The sequence below is a fragment of the Vulpes vulpes genome, chromosome 2, assembly GCF_048418805.1.
Source record: "Vulpes vulpes isolate BD-2025 chromosome 2, VulVul3, whole genome shotgun sequence".
NCBI lineage: Eukaryota > Metazoa > Chordata > Mammalia > Carnivora > Canidae > Vulpes > Vulpes vulpes.
The window spans coordinates 10,945,348-10,961,582 of record NC_132781.1 but is presented as its reverse complement, the minus strand read 5'-3'; the positions used below and the strand labels follow the sequence as shown (position 1 = coordinate 10,961,582).

At 36.2% G+C, this 16,235-nt stretch overlaps 1 long non-coding RNA gene across 1 annotated transcript; it reads right to left on the bottom strand.

Annotated features, from left to right (window-relative positions):
* LOC140597700 (uncharacterized) lies at window positions 1-3,755 on the bottom strand. The gene is made up of 3 exons (XR_011999555.1): window positions 3,632-3,755; window positions 946-989; window positions 1-58 (listed from the first exon to the last, which is right to left on the bottom strand). It is a non-coding gene; the product is annotated as an uncharacterized lncRNA (long non-coding RNA).
* Window positions 3,756-16,235: the final 12,480 nt, after the last annotated feature.

Genomic DNA, 16,235 nt, shown 5'->3' with positions numbered 1-16,235 from the left:
ACCTGTTCCAAGGCAGCCAGAGAGAGGCTGTGTTCTTCCAGGTTGAAGGTCTGTTTCACTACATTTAAAGGGACTGACATTAGTGGCTTACATGTTTTGCACCAAAAGTGCTTTCAAAGTGTGCAATACAACCAAAAACCTCAAATCCATGGGATACTTTAAGATATGCATTTACATTTACATTTTTTTGAACGATAAAGAAAAATATTGATAGGGCTAAACAAAAAGAAAGCAATGCATGAGTGTATAAGTTACCAGTAAACATTCTCTTCAAAGAGCTTCTCATGGCCTATTTCAGTACTTTGCCTTTTGATTACTTACATATGTATTGTTAGGCTCCAAATCAGCTGTTTCTATCTTGTTGGATTTCTGTATTTATAAATCTATGGAGGAGTACCCTGCATATGGGTCCCATTTTAATGAATCCCACATGCCCATGCATCAAGACCTCATACATACCCAGTGTGACCTCTAGTCAGTGTCTTTAGAATGAGCTCAACCCCACCCTCACCCCCACCAATCCTAATTTGTCAAATATCAGCCCTGTGTAACTTCCCTCTCTGGCCTTCTTTTGGGCCTTCAGTCATTGTCTACATATCCTTGCTCGTCATGCCTCTATGATAAATATGGAGATGTAAGAAGCTCAACTTAGTGTTCTTTGGAACAACATGTTAATAATTATCCTCCAATACCATGCAATGGAACTAGGACAGAATATTATAACTTATTTGCAGCTGAGTCTCCTTGTAGGCAAAAAAAAAAAAAAAAAAATCAGGTGGAGTAAAGCTGAATGTAGAGCCACCACTACACTCCCTGTAGAATCTGTAAGATGAAACCAGTGGAGATTTTCTAAGTTTTGACTGATTATATAATTTTTCTTCTTAAGCTCATAGTATATATCCCACTTGAAAATATGCACAATAGATAAAGTCTGCCTAAACTTACCTCCTCTAATTTGAAAAAGGCCTGAGATAGAAGGTGAACATCTCCTACAGGTAGTTTATATGCCATCAGGAAGGAATATGTGGGAGAAGGAAAAAGTCAGACTTATCATTGTGTTATAACATTGGGAAGAAATTGATAGCCAAAAAAATTTTTTTTCAGTTTTCTTTAAATAAAAAAGTAAATAGTTTAATTTGATAGAGCATGAATCTGAGCAAATAATTTATTTTTAGTGATAAAAATGTAGTAACAACAACAATCTGGTTGCTTTAAATTTAATGTTCAAGATAAATTCTGAAAAATAACTTTGATAAAGAATCTTTTAAACTCAGCCTGTGCTATTTTTCTTCCAGTGCTTTTTACTTTCAAAAGCCAGTACTTCAACATGCACTCTGGAATTCTTTCATCAGATTTTCCCCTCTCCATTCAATCTCTCTTATTACAACCTGTTGAACTCTCTTGTATTTAAAAAAAAAAAATCTTTCTTGACCTCCTGCTCCCCTCTTCCCAAATAAGTTTATCTGTGACCTCCATGTTGCACAACCCAATGAAGACTCAGCAGTTCCTATTTTTTAGGTTTCTAAAAAGCATTAAAGTTGTAGACATCCTCCTTAAAACTAACACACATTTCCCTCAACAAACCAACCAAACAACCAAAATTTATGACTTTCTGTCTACCCCACTAGATCTGCTCTGTTAAATATTTTAGCTATGAGTACATGTAGCTATTTAAATTTAAATTAACTAAAATAAATGAAACTTAAAATTCAAACCCTTGGTCATACTAGCTACACTTAAGATGTTCCATAGCCACAGTTGGTATTGGCTGCCATATTGAACAGCACAGACATAGGACATTTCCATCATTGCAGAAATTCTGTAGGATAGTGCTGTTTTAGACACACTTTAATATTTATCATCATGGTTGTTGGATGGTGGGAGTTTCCCCACCAGCTTTTCTTCTTCCATCCAGTTTCAATACTGAAAGTTCCCAGGGTTCATCCTAGACTTTCTCACTTTTCCATCCCCCTTCTTGACTTCACCCATTCTCCGAACATAATGCTCTTCTATTTGGTAAAAATGCCCCACATTGATTATTGCTTTTTCTTCTGAGCCACAGCCCTATATCTCTGTACTTTGGCATCTCCACTTGGCTATCTCTTTACACATCTACTATATGAGCTTCTTTTCATCCTCTGCATGTGTAAAGTTCATCTTGACATAAGTTCTCATTCTCTGACCTCAAGAGTATATCTTATCCCTATTCTTCAGTGGCCAAACTCTGCTCAGTCAGTCTTAAAGTTCTACCTTAATGGCATTTCCTCATTTCTTTGTATCTTCACTTGTTTAATATCCCTGTCCTCCAAAGACTAAAGGATCATAGGAATCTTCTCTATTTACTGACTGCTCTATACATGGTCTCCAGCATATAGTAGGTATTCAAGAAGTATTTTTTAAAGATTTATTTACTCATTTATTTGAGGAAGAGAGTGCACACAAATGAGGGGAGGGGCAGAGGGAGAGAATCTTCAAGCAGACTCCCTGCTAAGCATGGATCCCCATGCAGGGCCCAATCCCATGACCCATGAGATCATGACCTGAGCCAAAACCAAGAGTCAGATGCTCAACCAATTGAGTCATCCAGGTGCCCCTCAATAAACATTACTTTTTTTAAAAGAATGAATAGAAATAATACATAAGAAAACTCTGTACATCTTCCTTTAAAAAAAAACAACAAAGATTTAATTTATTTATTTATTTTAGAGAGGGAATGTAAATGGGGGAGGGTAGAGAGAGAGGGAAAGAGAGAATCCCAAGCAGAGTCCACCCAGCACAGAGCCTGACACAGGGCTTTATCTCATGACCCTGAGATCATGACCTGAGCCGAAATCAAGAGTCTGAGGTTTCACTGACTGAGCCACCCAGGCTCCCCCCTGTACTTCTTTCAATTCAATTCAACTTCATACTGCTATTCACATGGGTTTGGTTATTCTTGCTTGTAACTGATAGCTAACCACACTAATGTAAAAGAACCATAGAGAGGATTAAATGGCCAATAATCAATTAATTTAAGATAGAGTCAATCTTTCTTAAGCATATGAGTGTGTGTTATTGGAGCTTTTGATGCAATTTTACATTCCGTAAAATGTTATAGGTTGATACATAATTTTCATTGTCTATTTTTTAAAAATTTATCTGAGAGCAAGAAAGACAGAGATAGTGACAGAAATAATACAAGTGGGGAGGAGAGGGAGAAGCAGGCTCTGCACTTGAGCAGGGAGCCTGACTCAGGGCTCAATCCCAGGACCCTGGGATCATGATCTGAGCCAAAAGCAGATGCTTACTTGACTGAGCCACCCAGGCCACCCCACCACCACCACTGTCTATTAAAAAAATTATATTCATGATTTAGTTTGTTCTTTGTTCCTAATTTTTGAACCATTCCACCATTTACACACAGGCACATGCATGCACACACACCCCACCCACCTTTTCTGAGATATGAAACACTCACTGAAAATAATTTTTCAATTGCTCTTTTTTCTCTGCATCCAAGTGACCTCAAACAACTTGTTTTATTATAAATAAGCCAGCTCAGCCTTTCTCTTCCTGTACAGATTCATCCAAGACTAAATCAAGTGGCTGGAAAACCTCTGTACTTGTCACCCAAGCCAAAAATGTCCTTTACCTTTCTTGTCAAGCAACCTGTGGAAAAAGCTTCAGAATATCCATGTGGGGCTCCTGGGTGGCTCAGTCGATTAAGCGTCTGCCTTTGGCTCAAGTCATGATCCTGGGGTCCCAAGATCAAGCGCCACATCTGGCTCCCTGCTCAGTGGGGAGCCTGCTTCTCCCTCTCCCTCTGCCTGCTGCTCCCCATGCTTGTGCTCTCTCTCTGAAAGAAAGAAAGAAAGAAAGAAAGAAAGAAAGAAAGAAAGAAAGAAAGAACGAATCTGCATAGAGATGCTCCACTCGAGGGAGCCTTCATTTTTACTTCTAAAATAATTTTTACCAAATTTGCTTTTCAGATGTTAAATGAAATCAATCTAATCCAGGGAAGAGGAAAAAAAAGGGTTGGAGAAAAAAACCACTTATCTTTTCATTTCTTCCTCAGTTGCAAAAGTAGAAGGTGTTTGTTCATAGATCAAGTTGCTGCAGAGCACCAGCTGTTCACAGTGAACTGTAATTCTCTCTGTAAGAACTTGGGGCATGAATGTGAACAGGGACAGGCACCCACCTCAGCTTTCCAGCACCATTATGGCCACTCAGTCACACATGGCCTCAGCCTCTGCCATGGAGTGGGTGGTCAGGAGGGCACCCTTCTCTGTGTTTTTAACAATGGCTTGAATTGCCTGTCTAAAGATAAAGTAAGGAATTGTTCACACTTAGAAAGTAATTTGGGAAAATAGGTGAATGGAAAGAAATATGAGGACCAAATAGAAAATTTTGTATTCCAGTTACAAGGGAAAAAAAATCTTTGCTCTAGAGAGAAAGAACAAAAACTGTACTGCATTATGTCATATTACCACATCAATTGGCTTCATAGAATGAAAAGTTGAAGATTGGGAAATAGTGAGTAGAATAATGTTTGTTTAAAAAAATTTGGAGTGCAGAGAAACACCACATTGTATTATTTCAATAACTGAAAAACAGAAGAAGAAGAGGCAGGGGAAGAGGAGTAAGAAAAAGAAAATCCAAGCAAATATATTCAAGATTCTCTTAGATTCTTAAAACATCTATTTTTCCTTCCTTGAGGAATTTAAAAAACTATATTGAGCTTCAATGAATTAAATAATAGAGGATGTGAGCCTCAAAGATAAATGGAGCAAATGTAAAATATATATATATTATATATTATTAACTCTAGGATCATACTACTAACTCTACACTTAATAGGACACCCCTCACCACATTTGCTGTTGTCCCCGGGGGTCCATGCTCAAGGATGGCATGTCCAGAAACACCACTGATGGGTCTCCCAGGATGCTCAGCATGAAGCACAGTTGTAAGAGGAACAGTGTATCTGGCTCTTATCTGTGGGGTACACAAAGTAAAACCAAGCCCCCTTCCTACCTTCCTCTTTATTCCCTCAGATAAAGCCTTCACAGGAAATTCAAGTTCTTCCTGAATCTTGAGCGCTTCCACCAACCTGACAAAAAAACTACTGTGATTATCCATAAGCCACATATCCCTACCTAAACCAACAATATAGAAAACCCTAGCACGATCAACTTGAAAATAATATATTGAAGGACCATTCACATCACCGCAAACACTAAATCTTATGATTTCGTTCTTATTTAGATTTTTAATCATTTTATTGGCATGAAAATGAAAAGACCTTGTTTATGATCTTCTTCCATATTTAATGAGGAAGTGACAGGTTCCTCTCTTCCTCCTGCTACAAAGTATGAATGAGGCTTCCCTCCCTCCCCTGAAGTACTAGGAGTAGCATCTTGTTTGCCTCTTCCTTTCACGACCACATACAACTCAGGTGATCTTGCACTGTAAGATTGGGCCACAGTGAGTTTTCCTGAGGACAATACCCCCCAAAACGTGAGGGTTTCATCTTCCTGTTGCCTTAGTGATGTTTTACAGCCTTGTAAAACCACCTGCATTGAACAATGAAAGATCCACATCCAGCTTTTGTTCCAATCCTCCTTCTACTAAAGGAGATAAAAGTGGCCATTAAGCCTCATACACTGTGGATAGGAACATAAACTGGTGCAGCCACTGTGGAAAACAGTATGGTAGTTCCCCCCAAAAATTAAAAATAGAACTACTCTATGATCCAGTAATTTCACTACTGGGTATTTAACCAAAGAAAACTAAAATACTCATTCAAAAAGACAAATGCCCCCATATGTTTATTGCAGCAGTTTTACAATAGCCACATTATGGAAGCAACCCAGGTGCTCATTGATAGATGAATGGATAAAGATATGAGATATATACATACATCTAACTCAGCCATAGAAAACAAAAAGATCTTGCCTCCGGGGACAATGTCGATAGATCTAGAAGATACAATGCTAAGGGATATAAGTCAGTAAGAGAAAGACAAATACCATATGACTTTACTCATATGTGGAATTTAAGAAACAAATGAACAAAGGAAAAAGGAGACCAACCAAAAACTCTCTTAAATATAGAGAACAAACTAGTGATTGCCAAATTGGTGGGGGGTGGGTGGGTGAAATAGGTGAAGGGGATTATGAGTACTGGGTAATGAGCACTGGGTGATATATAGAGTTGTTCAATCATTATATTGTACACCTGAAACCAGTACAACACTGCATATTAATTTTACTTGAATTTTTAAAAAGTGGCCATAGGGGCACCTGGGTGGCTCGGTCAGTTAAGCCTTCAACTCTTGATTTCATCTCAGGTCATGATCTCAGGGTCGTGAGATCGAGCTTCATACTGGGCTCCGTGCTGAGCGTGGAGCCAGCTTAAGATTCTCTCCCTTCCTCTCCCTCTGCCCCTACGCTCCCCACTTGTGTGCTCTCTCTCTCTTAAAAAAAAAAAAAAGTGGCCATTAAGCGTCACTATTTTTTGAGCATACAGAGATATTTTATAAAATCTTTCATCTATTTATTCTATTTTTTAAAAAAGATTTTATTTATTCATGAGAGAGAGGCAGAGACATAGGTAGAAGGAGAAGCAGGCTCCCTGCGGGGATCCTGATACAAGACTCAATCCCAGGACCTCGAGATCATGACCTGAGCCTAAGGCAGATGCTCAACCACTAAGCCACCCAGGGGTCCCTATTCATTCATTTCTTTTTTTAAAATTCATTTTTTAAAAAATCATTCAATTTACTGATAGAACAATATAGAGGATGCTATTGATATGTGAAATGAAATTTCCACTGGCAATGAGCTTGGTTCCTTCACATACCATTCCAGTTGGCGGTTGGCTTTGTGTCTCCTGCTAACCATTTTAATAGAGTACTTTTATTGGCTCCACTGTGTCCCAGCAATCCTAAAACTTCATCTGGAAGAGTCATCATTGATGTTTGTACTTCAAAGTCTGACTAACCTGAAATCACTTAGTTTAGTAACATTTGGAAACAAAATAACATTTTCAAAAAACTCCTTTATAATCTTCTGTATTTCAATGTAAATGGAAAGACTTTGGGTTTACAGTAAAATGAGTCCATCTTCCTGATCCAGGACTGGGTTTCTTACTATTTGAATGGGGACACGGTTTTGAAACAGAAAACGTTCTCTGCCAACGTGTCAAGTATCTTTATAATTACATGTTAAGGTAATGAACAATCTCAAAGATTAAAACATATTCTCCTTTTCATAGTTCCAAATAAATAAGAAACATTCTGATAAAGGGAACGGTGTCCAAACCCTTGTTAACACAGGAGACATTTCTTACAATTATTTTTCTTCTTTCTTGTTGAAAAGCAACTTTCTTTTTTCTCTTTATATTCCTTATGTAAACAGCTTGCCATTATGACTGTTTTTTGGAAAACATGACAAAGCATGGATTTTCCTGTTAAATATCAGGTATCTTGTGCATTCATGCTTTATCTTTTATGTCCTAGGCCATAAATATAACTAGATTTTGTTCAGCCTCTTTTTGCAAATGAAGCGCCCAAATATAGGTTCGTGAATGGAGATTACTTTATCAATTACTTAGAAAACCAGTTCCCAATCACATCCATTGCATTTTCATTATGCCCTTGGCCCTAATTTCATTTCTGGTGTGTTTCTTATTGATTTCCACGCAGTGTATATTCACTTGCTAATTATAGTTATTAATGTCGCAACTTCAACATAATGCAAAAGGAAACTGCACCTCTTGCAAAAGATGTGAGATTTTGTCAAGATTGATGAAAATATCAGAGACTGTTTTGAATTACACTGATGAATGTAGACCTGGCAGGTTAAGATCTACGAAAAACTGAAGAAGAGAAAATTAAGTGTTATGACAAGATAGATACTTCAAAGGCTATGATTTAAATCTGACCTACAAATGTCAGTGTTACAGGAACAAAAGCAAGTTTTGAAAATAAAAGCCAGGAGTTCATCAACTTGACAGGACAAGCGATTACCCCAGTGTTTTTTTAAAGGATTCAAGTTATTTGTTTTCACCTCATTCAGGTTTGGAGTAGTGAGTGTATTTGCTCTGTTCACTCTTACAGTTAGAACATCTTCTTCCGGTTCTTCTAGATTTGGGTAATATTCCCTACTTTTTGAAGAGGTCCTACAGAAAAAATAAAATAATATAACAATGTGATTCTAGCTGTACAACAACTATCAAGAGAACGTAAGCCTCTACACTTAAATTGCTATCCTCTGCTTCAAAAGAAAGAAAATGATTAATTTACTACCTACAAGATTCCCCTTGTAGGTAGCCACATCCCTTGAAATATGTTCTTTGACTCTTGTCTTTAAAACTTTTTATCACATCTGTCCATTAGCTCTCTAAATTCCCTCAGATATGGACTTATCAGGGTTTCCAGTCTGCCACCGTCCAGATCATCCTCATATTACATCATAAATGATCACCAGAATTGGCTTCTTCTCTTCCCTTTTCAAAACATTCCACACACATACTGAACATACCAGCTCATTATCGTGTCTTCTCCTCAGGGACTGAACTTGCTGTAAGCAGGAGGAAAACAAGCTTTGGTGCTTAACCACCGCTAAGAGGGATGCACAGAACAAAAACTCAACTTGCCTAAAAATACTATACAGCATTAACTATTTTTTAACTTTATGTTTTATTTTAATTCCAATTAGTTAACATGAAGTGTTATATGAGTTTCAGGTATACAATATAGTAACTCAACAGTTCCATACAATTCCTGGTGCTCACTATGGAGTGAACTTGCAAGTTTCTTTTTAGTGGAAGTGATAAAGTACAACGGTAGATGAGATTTATCAACAGTTGTACCATATTGTCCAAAGTGCTTGGTTTCTCCCAGAAGCACTTTGTAGCAACATACTTTTTCTTCTCTTACCAATCACACTTTCTAAACAATTTATTGACATTAAGTGGTATGCAATCAAAGAGCGCAATATGTTGCATCTTCCATGCAGTCTTATATTTTAGGAAAAGGAATTTATTTATTTATTTATTTATTTATTTATTTATTTATTTATTTATTTAATTTTTTTTTTAGGAAAAGGAATTTAAACACAAACATCAACTTTATTCAGTTTTGTAATCTTAATTTCAGAACTTATCAGCATTTAATAACTTCTAAATCTGGCACCTGTTCCAACTTTTGGCAAATATTTTATTAATGGGATACATGGTTAAGGCCAGGCACACACTAGGTAATATTGCTTACCTCTATTAGAAGTGTGAAAAATCCAATTAAAGTATAGAAAGGTATTGAAATCATGCATAAAATTAAACTGAGTTCTTCAAATTTAACTGATGACAGGATGATGATAAAAATATTGAGATCTAAAAAAAATAATAACCAAAGGTATTATACTTTTCTCAGTCATACATGATATTTTAGGCTATTTTCTATGAATGACCTGTTTTCCTGGGAGATATTCTCATTTTCAATTTTCACCTTATAGGTAGCAGTATTGTTAGGATTTCCTCTTTAGGAAGCATGAAACTATCATTACGACTGAACACGGGATTATAATAAAGTCTGACATATATATCTAAAAGATTTTACACTATCTGATATGGATGGAGAGCAACAATAAAAGGAGGGGATGTAACATTATTTTCTTTATCACCCAAAATTCTCATATGCTGGGCAGCCCGGATGGCTCAGTGGTTTAGTGTTGCCTTCAGCCCAGGGCGTCATCCTGGAGACCCGGGATCGAGTCCCACCATCAGGCTTCCTGCATGGAGCCTGCTTCTTTCTCTGCCTGTGTCTCTGCCTATCTCTCTCTCTCTCTCTCATGAAAAAATAAATTAATTAATTTAGAAAAAATCTCATATGCTTTCAGCACCAGGATATAATTAGGAATTAACCGATGACATGACTTAGGAACTTAAAAGATAAAAGACAAAATAAATATTGAGATGAGTATTTATTGCCATATTTAAGCCATAGGACAAATACAAGAATTATCCATTTTGATGCTAAGGCAGGCATACTGAAGAGTTTAAAATATCCTCAAGGCCCCTGGGTGGTTCAGTGGTTGAACATCTGCTCAGGCCGGGATCCTACGGATCCTGGGATTGAGTCCCACATCAGGCCCCCCGCAGGGAGAGACACAGAGCCTCTGTGTGTGTGTGTGTCTCTCTCATGAATGAATAAATAAAATCTTAAAATAAAAATAAAATTAAAAAATAAAATACCCTCAGAGGGATGAATAAGTCACAGGGATAAAAGGCACAGCATAAGAAATATAGTCAATGATACTGTGATAGCATTGTATGGTGACAGAGAGTAGCTACACTTGTGGTAAGCAGAGTATAATGTATAAACTTGTGGAATCACTATGTTTTATACCTGAAACTAATGTAACATTGTGTTAACGATGCTAAAAAAAAAAAATCCTCAGAGAAAAATAATGACTGGCAGCACTGTATGTAGTGACCCATGTTCCCACTCAGACTACTTTGGTAGTTTCCTAAGCAGACTCCCTGGCTCCAGTTCTCCTTCCATTACAAATCCAGGGGACATTCTAAAAAATGGTTTGATTTGGTTTGAATAAGAATCACTTTCTTTCACATATTTCATTGTATGTAAGTCATCTGATTGCAGAGACTGTTTTGTTCGAGCAAAGCGTCTGGCACGTAACAGTAAAATGTGATCAATATCAATGAATGAATTGGGAAGGCAAAAAATAAAGACAATTTCTACTTTTTATGTTTTTTATTCATCCAACAATCAAAAAAGATACATATTAAGTGTCCCATCTATGCAAAACTCTTTAAGTGGGATTGCAGTTACTGTAGTTGTAAGAAAAGGAAAGAAAGAGAAGAAGAGGCTAGAAACTCCTTTCAAGGAACTATTGAGCATTTACTGTTTACCAAGTACCTTGATTAACTATTTACACTGTTATATTTAATGTGCTTTGAAAAACTCAATCCTAACCCTTTAAAGTACTAGTGCTATTACACATATTTTCTGATAACTGAAGTAACTTCTAGCTATTATGTGCTAGATCAAGGATTCAAACGTGGGGTTATCTGACTTCAGAGCCCATATACAACCACTACACTTTTATAAGCACATATCATGTGAGTTGACTGCCCATCTGTCAAGTCCATGTACAATATGTTGGGTGTCGAGATACACATGAAACAGATGATAGATCAAAAAGCGTATAGGCAATGCTTCCTCCATAGTACAAGAAACATTTTCTGAAAGAAAAAGCAATATAGACTGAAGTAATGTTGGGGTTCATTCATTTATTTTATAAACTTGTGTCAGATTCTCCTTGAAGATTTACTGCCCATACTATCTCTAATGATTAAAGGTTTTGCTTTAGCAAAATATATAGTGATATATCTTAAGTTATAGAAAACGGACGTTAAACATTCTAATTTTATAAATGCAATAAAGTAACTTATTTTTGACCACTCTACTCCCTTCCTCCTATTTATTTTCTTTTCACTATTTACTTCACAAATTACCTCATTTGTTTTGTCCCAAACATCAGGAAAAAAAAAAAAAAAAAAAAAAAAGGATCTTCCATGAACTCTTCCCCCTGGCAAACAATAGCAACAACAGTACATTTTAGGAAGTTGTAAAACACTTCCTGTTTCTACTTCTCCCTTCTATATTTACTCTTCCATCTGCTATAAACTAGATTCTACATTTCACTGCTTTACAAAACTGTAGTCTTACAAGCTAGCTATGAACTTCTGTATGTAGAAACATGGAGAAGTAGATATCATAAAAAGACCTTACCCACACCACTTAAAATAAATATCTTCTAAATACACTGCTGGTCTCAGAAAAACAGTGAGGGACTTCTTTAAGAGCAAAAACAAAGTCTGAAACCTGACTTGGACTATTAAGTAAATACTAAATCTGATTGACCTGAGAACAAATGCCTATTCCAGTTCAGGGATGGAGAGGCAAAGACGTAGGCCCTCCTTATGGTCCTTCCCCCAAATATCTTCAATAGAATAAATACATTAAAAAGGAACACCCTTTATGAGTATTTCTTGCAAATCCCACATCAAGGGATTTTACTCTAGGACAGCTTATGCAATTCTATGTGGTTTCTACACTGAACTTCTTGCGAAAGTAATTGAAAATTCTTTTAAGATGAGAGCATCCCCAATTTGAGATCTTGAGAGTTAAAAGAGAGTTAAAAGTCAACTTAATATGTGCTCCTAGTTAAATAAAAAAAAAAAATGTTGTTAGAAAAGCCAAACACAAAACAACCAGCCACAATACAACATATTAAAACTATCTGTAGACTATTAGAATTGTCAAATAATAAGTACAAATATTATTTTCAAATAAACGTATAAAGAAATCAAACTTGGAATAAAGAACATGAGAAAGTAACAAAAGACCATGAGGAATAATTGGACTGTTTGAAACAGAACCAAATGGAGTTTTAGAAAACAAAGTTGAAATTTTTGAAGGTCAAAGATCAAAGATAACTTAATGAATAAGAATACAAGGGAATTGAATAAGAAATAAGGGAATTGGATGGAAAGTCTGAAGCATTTCTCAGAGTACAGCAAGGACAAGAACATGGAAATTTTGAAGAAAATGCTAAGAGATGTGTAAAGTAGGCTGAGGATAAGATTAATACTATCTCTTTGAGTCCAGGGAGCAAAGAATAAATATTTCATTCTTATTGTAGTAAGAGAGAGAATATTTAAAGAGATACTGGCTAGAGAATTTCCCTGAACTGATAAAAGAATTCACAGATTCAGGCAGTACAACTCATTTAAAGAAAGATTAATAAAAAAAAGAAAGATAAATAAAAAGAAATCCACACCTAGAAATGCTTTAATAAACTTAAAGATGCTGAAGTCAAAAGACCTTAAAAGCGGTCAAAGATGAGTCTTCTACAAAGGTGTAGCAAAAGAACTGACAGCAGGGTGGAGGGTTTAGGGTAAAGAGATCCAACATCTTGCTTCTTTGGTACTTTTATATAGTCACAGTGGCTGGTCTTTCTGGATAATATCCAAAGGCTGGATTTAGTGTGGACAGGGATGTTACAAATACAACCAGTTAGAGAGTTCAATATGCCAGTAGATATCCTAAAGGCTATTAAATTGCTTCTGAGTCTCTAAGTGTCCTCCCTGCAATACCTAATCATATCATTCCTTGGGTCGATTTTATAAATGGTGGTGCTACATTTTCTCTTTACCCTAAACCCTCCACACTGTCCGCATGATCTACAGGAGGGAAATCCAGAAGAAAATGGAAGAATAAAAGGATAGACCTTGCTCCCTCTCTCCCTCCTGGTCCCCAAACTAGGGCATGCCTGAAACAGGGTTGGAGACAAATCTATACACTGCTTATGAGATTAAAGTTATGATTTGGACTTGGCAGGCCTTTTTAGTTCTTAAGGTAAATCTTAACTAACTATTTTAATATCTGAAATGATCAGAAAGCTATGGTATCTTCTCAATATGTCAGCAAGGCATAAGAAAGAGAATACAACAGAGATTGCCTAAAGTAATAAATGTATTTATTTATTAATCAAACTTTTTCATGTTTATTTGTTTGATTATGTTATTAGCCAATATGGTCACCTATCACATTTTTTTAAATCAGTAGAATTAATCAGGAGGAAGCCTACACTGAATAGAGAGGATTCAGTTCAGGTATGATTCTTTTAAGTTTTTCCCACTCTGTAAAATGAGGGAACTGTCCAAAGTGATCTAATCTTTCAGGTGAGCCAGGCCAGGATTTCTACAATTATTCTGCTTCTCTTCAAAGAAGCAGAGATATAAAAGAAAAAAACCTCAAAAAACAGAAGGCAAATAGGAGAAAGAAAATGAACAATACTGAAATCACAAACATGGTCCAACAATAATGGAAAGACTAAAGAAGTAATTCCATTCTCTTGTAAGTAAAAGAAGTATTTGTACTTAACTCTGCATTTTTAAAAGTAAACTTTTTTTTTAAAGATTGTATTTTATTTATTCATGAAAGACACACACACAGAGAGAGAGAGAGAGGCAGAGACACAGGCAGAGGGAGAAGCAGGTTCCATGCAGGGAGCCCAACATGGGACCTGAACCTGGGTTTCCAGGATCAACTCTGGGATGAAGGTGGCACTATGCCACTGAGCCACCAGGGCTGCCCAAGGGTAAGCTTTAAGAAAATTTCATATAAATGTGCATATGCATAGAAACTTACAGTAAGAAAGCCAAGATACCAAAAGCCATTATTCTTTCTCCTATTGTGAAAGATGAATAAAATCACATATGAGGAGAATATAAGAGAAGTGGCACAACCAACTATGCAAACCACCTGCAAACAATAGGGCCAATAGTAAGATGACAGCTGGCCAGCCACGTGTAGGACAGGGAACAGGGAGACAATTAGATCATAAGACTGTGCAAGGTGATTTTCTTATATATGCCTTCTGTTAATGAAAGTGGATGTTCGTTTTGATTCTCTTATTATATTTGGCCCAGTGGAAAAAAAAATTGTCACTTACATGAGCAAACATGAGTCCCAGTGAAAATCTGAGTTCCAAAACCATGAGGCAGTTAATTAAATATATTGCAAGAAGAATCAAACAGTATAATGGAAAGTCCACCAGAGCCTGTCCAAGCCTGTATGCTGAAAGACACAGGCCTGAAATCCATAACTGAAACTGAGTTTCTGCTGATAAGGAGACAGAAGTGACACTGAAGGGTTTGAAATGCTAGCTAGAAAAGGTATTTCGTTTATGCAAAAATATTAATTTTTGATAAATTTTAGAAATAGCGTGTGGTAGTGGCAGGTGTTCTTTTTTTTTGTCTATATCATTATTTATGGTGAATCCGCACTTCAGTTACTTTCAAACCCAAATGTAGGTAAGCAGGTCTCAGGACAACTAGGATGCTACTGGAAAAGCGCGTTCTCCTAAGTATCTGACACCCAGTGTGAAAATGTATAGTCATTGGCTCAACAGGAAAGGTCTGACTTATTTGTCAAGTTGATTTACCCTTTGATGTGGATAAATAAAAATAATTATCACATACATTTTTTAAATGACAATTTACAAAAACATAGTTAAAAGTTTGGAAACACAGTACATCTTATATTTGATGCTCCCCTTAAAAACACAAATTCCCTTCGGAATTGTGAAATAACAACAGGATGTCAAAAAAAATAGCACATTTTCACCTCTACAGTTGATTTAGTATGATTCCCTTTAAAGGTGAGGCAAGTTCATTGTGTTGAATAATGAACTTTCTGATCCTTCTGACATCATGATTAATCATTTAATAGAACCTATAATGAGATTAGAGCAATGACATAACTCATGTGGAAACACATTTTTCTCGAAGAGCCATCCTGAATGCATAAAACAATCAAATTCTAACTACTAAATTTGGATAAAATAATCTTTTCCTCCTCTCTTCCCCCTCCCCTCCCCTCCCTTCCCTCTTACTTTGCAATCGCTGATGCTGCTCATGCCAGTGTAAGGAGAAATGTGGTTTGCAAGGACCAACAGAAATAAGGGTCCATTAATGTCTTAATGTCCAGCATTAAGACATTCTGAAAGTTCACAGCACATCTGTAAGCTATCGAAATTGTTACATATCATACAATCAAACACAGTTATATTTTTGAGAAATAGTGAAAAGTTCAGAATGGAGCAAATACCTAATTTAAGAAGCAAAGAAAGAGAGAAGTAATCATATTTTGTTACCCCTAATAGCAGGTCCTATTCCCAGGAACTGCATGATATCAAAAGAAATTCAAAACATCTGAATTTTATAGGCATGTATTGAGAGAACATGAATTTGCATCTAGTAATTGTTAAATGAAGACACATACTCTTTGCAGCTGTACTGATACTCTCTGAAGCTGCCATTTGTTTCAGTTCCCTATTCCTCAGTAGATGAATTCTAGATAACAGCCTAAAATTCTAATAGTAACTGTCTTGAAGCTGCTCTTATGGTTTTGTCCCTACCTACAAGATATAATTAGAGGAGAGCAAATCTTTCCTGCATTAAATAATTTCTTGAATTCTAGAAGTCTTTAAATTAATCTTTATGGCATGAGAGGGTCTTACTATAAATCTAAGTTGTTTTCCAGAAACAGTAATTTCTTACTGTTATAACAATAGACTAAAAAAAAAACCCACAGGAATACAGAAATTGCTTTTTTCATATGCAAAAAAACTAGAGGTGCCATTATATTAATTTTTATGGTAAAA